Below are 9869 nucleotides of genomic sequence, written 5' to 3'. Positions count from 1 at the left end.
ACCTGGGAAGGGAAGAATAAAGAATAATAATAAAAAGGACAAAAGTAATATTAATAGTAGTAATTTTAAAACAGACAAAACAAACTTAAAAGAAGAAAAAAAAAAATAATCAGGACAGGGCAGGGCAGAGCATCCAGGCTCCATCTGAGCACACAGATTGCAATGGAATTCCTGCCAGCCTAGAAGGTGGGTGAGTGAGGGATGGCCACACCTCCATTCACCAAGAGGGTGTGGGATATAAGAGTAACAAGGGGAATGTTGCACCTTTCCAGTAGTCCATGTGTCCAGAATATCCTTGTGGTTCCCAGCTAGCGGAGCCTGTTGTTTTGTCCATGGAATGTGAGAGAATGCTGTGGCTTAAATATCCAAAATGGTCCAGCCACTTGTAAACATTCAAAATGGCTGCACCTCCAGACAAGCAAAAGTCCACAGCTTAGCTGTTACTCTTTGCTGCTTCTCCTTTTATTCCCCAACCACCAGAGCACTCCTCCATGCAGTCCCTGGCTAGCAGGGCTGACTTTTAGGTTAATTGTTAGGTCCTACCACCACTAGGCAATATCCAAGCTGTCTGTGCTGTCAGTATTGCTGCCAGACCACAGCTCCATATGTCTCCTTTTTTAGTGTTTTCATGCAAATTCTGCTAGTTGGTGTTTAGTACGCTTCTATATCCTTCCCTTCAAAGCTCAGGGGTCTAGGATTATCTTCTGTATCTGTGTTAATTGGTTCCCTTTTTCTTTGTTGAAGAGGGTATATGCAGTTGTTCTGCCTATTCCACTGTCTGTTTGTTTTTAACATCAAATCAATCAGAAAAAAGTGGAGGGTAAATAATATACATATTTTGATTTATTTCACTAATTCTCAAAGATAATTTGTATCCTTGATTATTACATAGGATGTTTTTATTTCAATAATTTACTTTAATATCTATTAGGAAAAGATATAGGAGAATTCCATATAAGTATATTGCTACAGTTTTCTAGTAAATTCAGATAGTTAAAATTAATCAGTTGAAAAAATTATCTTTATAATAGGAGATGTGGTGTGCAAAATGGTACTAATAATTGTGATGATGATATACAAATGACCGAAGTTGGGAACAGTGATTTGGCAGAAACGGTCTAGAAAAGAAGAAGAGGACCGATACAATAATAATCATTCCTAGATAAGATTTGGTCAAAAGTATTCACATTGAGATCAACTGGAGCACAGTTAGAAGCAGGACTATTCAGATGGTAACAAACTCCTGAAATTTCCTTTGGATATCAGTCCTAACAACCTGCAGGGAACTTCTCTCCATGAGGATAATTTGACTATGGCATTCTCATCACAGGGCAAAAATGTCAAGTATTTTCTCCTGATGTCAAATTACCCCACTCCTTCGTTTTGAGTGGGAACAGGTGGGAGAGTATTCTCTCAGTGCAATTGCTGATATTGTGTAGGAGACCAGCAGGCCACTGTTGACATGGTAGAGGAGGCCAAACATAATTTCCTCTTTGAAGTGCCTGACGTGGCAGATGAGGCAGGTGATGGCACAAAATGCCAAAGGATAATCTGCACTAAAATAATCTTCTTCAGCTATAGATTCTCAAGATTTGAAAACAGGAGTGCTGTGATGAATTTGAAGTTTGCCTCAAGATTTCTAACCTCACAGAACATTTGATCATGTGCTATATTTACTGTATTGATTGAAATGTATCCTCCAAAAATATATGTTGAAGTCATAATTTCTGATACTTGTGAATGTGACTTTGTTTGGAAATAACGTTTATGTTGATGTTAAGATCAGTTAAGTTACATGAGGTCATACTGGAGTAGTTTGGGTCAAAACTAGGTTTTTTAGTTCTCTAGTGCTACTCTAACAGGAAATACCAAAAATGGGTGAATAAACAGGGCTTTCTTCTCTACAGTTTAAGAGGCTAGAAGTCTGAGATCAAAGTGCCACCTCTAGGGTTTGGATGAAGGCACCTCAACCTTGAGCTTCAGCTCTGCCTCTTGCTCCTGGCCCACTGAAACAGGAAGCTTCTGTTAACTAAGGCAGCTGCTGACTGCTGAGGCTGACAAACCCAAGATCGACAAATAAATGGTACAAGCTCAAGATTACCGAACAAGTTCAAGTCTAGAAACAATTCCAAGATCAACAGGAAACATGGCAGACTGCTAAATGAAGACTTGGCTACATGCAGGCTCCAATTGTGCAAAAAACTCCAGACACATTTCTCAGTGATTTTCCTTATACACTGCAAGCAGACCACATTCCTAAGGTAGTTAGTTACTCGGCTGCTCCAGTAGATTCCATCATGGAGCCAATTACCAGTCTCATCATGGAGCATAGCTATATACACCTGCCCAGCCACTCAAAACCAGGCCAAGCCATGTTGACACACAACTTAACTACCACATCCAGTATGATTGGTGTCCTAATAAAAGATGAGATAATAAAAGAGATACACAGAGGGAAGGGAAGATGTGAAATGAAGCTTCACTGTAGCTTGAAGTCAAAAAATTCCTACTGCTACCAGAAGGTGGGAGAGCCAAGAAAGAATGGTTCACTAGAGTCTTTGATGGGAATATGGTTTGCAGACTACCTGAATTCAGACTACTAGCCTTCAGAGCTGTGAGCTAAATTTCCTGTTCTTATAAGTCATCCAATTTGTGCCATTTTGGTACAGCAGCTGTTGGAAACTAATATACTTACTACCTTTGAACTTGTCACTTACAAGTGAATTTCAGACAGTCACATGAATTTACCATGTCAAAGAAACAGGTGGATCTAGAATCAGGACTTCTACTGAAGAGTTATCTCACAATGCCATTGGGCATATGATGCAGACTAAAATTTTTGTTTTAGCTAAACAGTTCTCCTATACTCAAAGTCCTGTGGGCTTCTCCTGAACCTCTCTTAACAGAGTAAAAGATTGGACAGGGACAGCATTACCTGGTGATGGCTGCCAATTAAGAGTTCACATGGGTAGATCAAAGATGGTAGACTAGGCAGCTATACTTCTGTGGTAAAGGTTGTCTGTCACCTTCTCTGGGCTATGGGCTTGAGTGGCTTGGCAGCTGGGTGTAGTTATTCCCCATTATGAGGCTGTAATCACCTCCATGTTGCTATGAGCAATTAAATGGATGAAGGGAAATTACTTTGAGGCATTGCCTTCTTCCAGTGTATATGTAGAAGGTTTGGCAAAAGTTTTGAGCTTTTTGGCACATTTGGATCTTGCATCTGGCCACATCTTCATTTCTAGTTCTTGGAATTGGACCAGTGGCCTGCCATGTTGCCTGCCTGTCTTGGGATTGTGCCATTTTACCTGCTGTTCTTGAGTTTGTCAGCCTCAGTAGCCAGCAGCTGCCTAAGTCAGAAGAAGCCTCCAGCTCCAATGGGCCTGGAACAAGAGGCAGAGCTGAAGCTCAAGGTGCAGTAGCCTTCACTGAGCCTCTAGAGCCAGCACTCTGAGTTCAGACTTCTAGCCTGTAAGAAAATAAATTCCTATTTGATAAAGCCATCCACTTGTGGTACTTCTGTTATAGCAGCCTTAGAGAATTAAGACAACTATCCAGACCCTCTACCACAATAACCTGAGAAACCAAGTGAAACAGATATGGATGAGAATCCTGGAACCTTGAGCTTGAAAGGAAAGAATAAATAATCAGATTAAATACCAATTAGAAAAAGAAACTGAACCAAAACACTGAACAAGGAGACATACAGGGTAGTAAATAGACAATTATTCTGGCACCATGTAGCCATTTTGAATTATTGCAAGCAGTGTTCTGATTAGGGCAGGGGCCAGATAACTGGCTCCACTCACCTAGGACTGAACCAGAACACACGTCACTGACTTGTGACCAGAGAGATGTAATCTCCCCACTACCATGCAAAACCTCCCAGTGACCAGAGGTTTGGACCCTCACCCAGAGGCCAGACAAACCCCCTGACCATCAGTGTTGTGCCACTTTTTATTATTTCATTTTTATTTATCTTTCTTCTTTCTTCTCAGTTATTCCCTCTTCCTCTCTTTTTTAAATAATTTTTTTCTTTTATTTTTCTTCCTCTTTTACTTTTCTTTTATTGTTGTTCCTGCAGATCAGGTATCCTACCCTCATGACACCTATAATTTGCAGCATCTGTCCCTGCCCTTCCATGGTTTGTGGTGCACACTCCAATCGAGCAAGCACTACTTTCCCATCAAAGTTATGTTTGGCAGTTAGTATTTGCATCAGTTACATGATAATTTTTTTTTCATCTTTCTTTTTAGTTTTTCCCTCTTTTCTTGTTTTTCCTTTTCTTTTTTTCTTCCTCTTCACCCTTTCCTTTTTTTTAATCTCATCCCACCACCTTCAGCAGCACACATCCCCACTCCTCTGCAGTCGGTGGTGCATGCTCCAGTGGAAAGACAGTGATGCATTCCTATTGCAGCTGTATTTGTTGCCTAGAGCTTGTTCCAAGACTGTGTTGTTTTTATTTTTCTGTTTTTATTTCTCCCTTCTCTTTTTTTTTCTTTTCTTTATTTTATCCTCTTCTCCCCTCTTTTTCTTTTCTTTTTTTCCTTTATAGTTGTCCCTTCTTTTTTTTTTTTCCCTTTCCCCACCCCCTTTTTCAATCCTACAGAGTGGGCACCCACACTTGCTGCCTCCACAGTTGGTAATGCCCACCCTTGCCCTTCTGCACTCAGTAGTGTCCACTCTCATGGACTGAGTGTTGTACATCTACTGGAGCCATATTTGGCACTTAGCTCTTGCACCAGTATTGTGTTACTTTCATTTTTTTTTCCCAATTATTTCCTTTCCCCCCGCCTTTTCTTTTTTTTAGTTCCCTTCCTCCTTTTTTTTATTCTTTACCCATTAGTTGGAAAGCAGTTACCCTACTCAGCCATAGCTACCACACCTACTGCACCACTCACTGAGTCAGTGCACTACCTATTCCAGCACCACTGGATCAGTGATAGACGGTGGCCAACACCCACCCAGCCTGCCTCCAGATGTTCTACACAACAAACAATTAGAAATTCATACCTATACTGCCAACTGCTACCAAATTCACCCAGAGACACATTATGAGTACCTAAACGCTGCCTAAGTAGTGACCAGATTAGCACATCTGCCTCATTGCCTGAATAAACAAAACAAAACAAAATGGAAAATAAATAAACGTAAAGCAAATCAATATACAATCAACAAATTAATACGGTAACATCACAATATCTCCAAGATAAAGGAAAATTTCAAATTACACACACACACACACAAAAGATATGATGGCTTAAGCAAGTGACCAAAATGCAATACCAGAAAATCTTCCAGAGAAAGAAACGGTGTTGAAATTACCTGAGAAGGAATTCAAAAGAATTAGATCCTTTCAACAAATTAAGAAACAAATCAAAGAAAATAACATAGAAATTATAGACAAAATCAGACCATGGGGTTGGAAATCAGATGGAGGGCTGAAAGGTCTTGGTGGTGGCAGAGGACTATGGGTGGCATGACCTAGCTCTGAGGTTCCCACATCAGGACTAGAAGAAGAATGAGTTACTTAGGTAGGAACTGTGGGAGCTGTCTCGTGGCTGTTTGAGAAGATGCCGTACCTTGGCTCAGAGGATGTGTGAAAGAGTTGAAGAAGGCTTTGTTTAATCCTCACATTCAGGCTGATAGGCTGTGCTACTGGAATGTCATCCAGCAAGTGATTAGGCATATGACTCAGGGATTGGATGTGTCCAGTGTTTTCATGGAAATGGTGAGGCCAGTGCCACTGTAGGTATTGTTCAAAAGAAGTTGGTTTATTTGTACGTGTGTACATATGCTCCCCTGAAACCAGATCTGGCTCTCCTTGCCATCAATATACTGTGCAAAGACTGCTTGGACCCCAACCCGATGGTCCAAGAGCTAGCACTACGGAACATGTGTAACCTCAGGAAGCCTGGTGTGCAGGAATATATCCAATAGCCTATTCTCAAGGATCTATGGGAATTAGCTTCATATGTCAGGAGGGTAGCAGTCCTTGGCTGTGCCAAAATGCATAATCTTCATGGAGACTCTGAAGTAGATGATATCCTGGTAAATGAGTTATATAGTTTGTTGTGTGACCAGGATCCAATTGTGGTTGTGAACTGCCTGAGGTCTCTAGAGGAAATTCTGAACCATGAAGGGGGCATTGTCATCACTAAGCCCATTGCCCATCATCTCTGAAATCAGTTCAGATACCTCAGTGCTCTTTTTATTGTGGGATCTGCATCCTGGTGGGATGTTGTTGATATGTGGAATTAAGAAGAAGTCTTGAACAACTTTTTTTTTTATGGTTTGGATGAGAATTTGCAGAGTGGGTTAATTTTCCACGCAGTGGTTCATATCGATTTTGTCTCATGGCATTGACTGCAACTCCCTACAGTGTAGCAGCTCTCTTCCTACTTTCCCTTGTGGTAGCTTCTTCCCTGTGTCCTTCCCTCCCATGCACTCCCACCTCCACCCCCAGCTTTCTTCTAGTGCAGATATTGCTCTTCTGTTCTCCAGGAAGTATACTACCTGATGTGGATGTTCACCCCATATGCCTGTCTTTTGTTTGGCTGGGGGCCACAGGGGTGGGTTCAGGCCCAGACCTGGGGGGTAGCTGGGGGTTATGGTCTCAGGGGTCTCACAGGGCTCTGTCAGACCAGCAAGCCTGGTCTTTTTTTTTTTTTTTTTTTTTTTAGTGATTTTGTGTTTTGTTCAATGTTTTCTCTCACTCTATCCAGGATCTTTTATCAACTATTGAGAGGGACAAAATAACGTGAACCATAACAATTAACTGTGGTAATAGGTTCTACACTCCTCTACAGAAATTCTGTCCCCAAAACTAAGTCATTTGTGCTTTCTTAAAATGTAGAGACTCTGGATCCAAGTACACTGATTATGCTTTTGGTCTTAGATGAGTGTGTATTTGTACTGTCAGCTTATCTTGGCATTTAAAACCTATTTTGTGTAAACTTTAAACAGTACGAAAAAAAAGATTAATTTATGGTGGAGCCTATTTTTAAGAATTCTCCCCTTGTTAGGATGAACAGCAACTGGTGACATGACAGTAGCATGGAGATGGTCTTTATTTTGTTGCTAAAACAATGTTTTCATTTCCTGTTTTGGATAGAATGTCAAAACTGGACCACTGGGGCCATGGTGAAGTATTGTACTTTCTGCTATGCTACTAGCCCTGCAGTGAAGAGGATCTGTTTGACATTCTCAATCTATTAGATAGCTTTCTCAAGAACAGTAGTCCAGTGTGTTGATGGGGGTCACCAAACTCTTTCTGATCTTGGCCAAAAACTTCCCTCATGTACAGAAGGATCTGCTTGTATGAGTCGAGGGAACTTTGCTTGCTCTCTATTCTTCAGAGAGCCACAAGCTCTGTTTTGCTGCCCTCTGTCATGTATGCCAGATCTTGCATAGTTTGCAGGGTCACTTTAGCAGCCACTACAAGAAGTTTTTTTGCTCCTACTTGGAGCCCCACTACATTAAACTGCAGAAGGTGGAAGTGCTGTGTGAGCTGGTAAACGATGAGAACATGCAGCAGGTACTGGAAGAGCTTCGAAGGTACTGCACTGATGTGTCTGCTGACTTTACACAGGCTTTCATCTTTGTCATAGGTGGCATTGCCAGAGCCTACACAGATCAGTGTGTGCAGATTCTAACAGAGTTGCTGGAACTTCAACAAGAACATATCACAACAGTGGTGGTGCAGATTTTCCAAGATCTGGTTTGGTTATGCCCTCAGTGTACCAAAGCTGTGTGTCAAGCCCTGCCTGGCTGTGAGGAGAACATTCAAGAGTAGGGGGAAGCAGGCACTTGGGGTCCATGGGGAAAGAATTACCAATGTTCCTTATGTGTTGGAAGACTTTGTAGGAGTGCCAGGACATGCTGGGGCATATATATATATATATATATATATATGCAGTTTGCTATATTACTACTGCATGGAGGAAGAAAAGGATATGGCAGTATGGGACTGAAGTCTCTTCTATTATTGCCTCTTCTTAGCTGGTATTGATGAAGTTAAGTGGATCCTGTGTAACCCTAAATCTGACATTTCTCTTGGACTTTTGGAGAATCAGGTAGAAAGACCTGTGAATAGCTGGGCCTCAGACTTCAATACATTGGTGCCAGTGTATGGCAAAGCCTGCTGGGCAACCATCTCTAAACTCAGTGGACAGAATGCCATGGCCCAAGGCTTCCTAACACTACATCCTTTGCCACATCAGGACCCTTGATCCCTGAAGAAAACCAGGAACACATAGAAGAACGCCCTGATTCTGGAGTCCTCATATTAGTCCCCAGTCATCAGATTACTGCTAAGTATTTTGAGAAAACTTGGCTCCACCTCCAAGTTATTTCACCAGCAAATGTTTACATGGCAGGGAGCAGTCCATCCTGACACCCTCCAGATGGCCCTGCAGGTAGTGAACATCCAAACCATTGCAATGAGCAGGACTGGGGTTCAGCCATGGAAAGTCTACCTCAGTGCTCAGGATGGCACTGGCTGCTTGTTCTTAACAGAGCTGCTGTTGGAACCTGAACACTTGGAAATGCAGATCTCCATGAAACTAAATGAGGTGAAGACTGACACACTGAACAGTTTTATTTCTGTTACAAACTGTAATTGGAGCAATTAGAGACATAAAATCATGGCACATTCTGGCTGCTTGTACTAACATGGAGAGCTGTCAGAGTTCCTTAGTTTTTCTTATTGGATCTGCCTGTAAATCCACGGAATATCAGATGCAAAGGAGAATGGAAAATCTAGGAATCATGATTCTTATGATTTTTTTTTTTCCCCCAAGGACCATTGACTTACTTCCTCTTATACATGTTGGTGAATGACCCCACTTTCCCATGGCACTATTGTAAAGGTTAATATTAGTAACAGATATTACACTTTGGGGATGAGGTGAAAATGGAATTTGAATTTTGTCTAATAAATTTTTGGGATTGTTTACTGAGAAAAAAAAAGAAATTATACAAAATCAAGGAAACATGAACAAAACTCTAGTAGAATTTAGGAAAGAAATACAAGAATAAATGGATAAAATAAATGGAAAATTGGAAATCAGACAAAAACAGCAAATTGAAATCCAGAAATTTTAAAATTTAAATTTAAATTAACTAATTAAAATTTCAGTAATAGATAATGCATTGGAAGAACAAAAGAGTAGAATTGAATCAATGGAAAGCATAATGAGTGAAATTGAACACAAATTTCTTAATATTAAACTGTTAAAGGAATAACCATAGAAAAGAACAACAACAACAAAAAAAAAAAAAAAAATTAAGGCAGCCTAAGAATATTTGAGACACCATCAATAGGAATAATTTATTTGTGATCAGAATTCCCGAACAGGAAGAAACAAAGAAAAACAGTGAGAAAACTTTTGAAGATTAGTTGGAAGAAGACTTTCTTAATATCATGAAAGATGAGAAGATATGCATTCAAGAAGCTCAACAAACCCCTACAGGATAGACCCCAAAAAAGAATCACTAACATATATCATAATCAAACTTTCCAAAATCAAAGAAAGAAAGAACCTTGAAAACAGCTTGAGAAAGATGAAAATTTACCTACAAAGGTGGAGACTAAGCTTCAATTTCTCAGCAGAAATTATGGAGGCAAGATGCCAGTGGTATGAGGTAGGTTAAACCATGAAAGAAAAAATTACCAACCTAGAATTTTCCTTAGATATTATGGTGAAATTAGCACCATTACAGATAATTAAGGGAATTTGTTAAAACCAGAACAACGTTCCAATAAATGCTAAAAAGAGTTAGTCATTCAGACAGAGAACAAACAATGCCAGACAACAATATGAGATTAAAGCACACAATAACATCACCCAAAAAATAACCCAGATATA

General features: G+C 40.3%; 1 pseudogene; it reads left to right on the top strand.

Moving 5' to 3' along the window:
* Positions 1-5573: 5573 nt before the first annotated feature.
* LOC103212950 lies at positions 5574-8719 on the top strand (annotated as a pseudogene).
* Positions 8720-9869: the final 1150 nt, after the last annotated feature.

The sequence above is a fragment of the Orycteropus afer genome, unplaced genomic scaffold (genome assembly GCF_000298275.1).
Source record: "Orycteropus afer afer isolate SDZICR_OR568_19922 unplaced genomic scaffold, OryAfe1.0 scaffold01171, whole genome shotgun sequence".
Classification (NCBI taxonomy): Eukaryota; Metazoa; Chordata; class Mammalia; order Tubulidentata; family Orycteropodidae; genus Orycteropus; species Orycteropus afer.
Note: the sequence above shows the minus strand (reverse complement) of the source record. Positions and strands in the feature narration are given on the sequence as shown.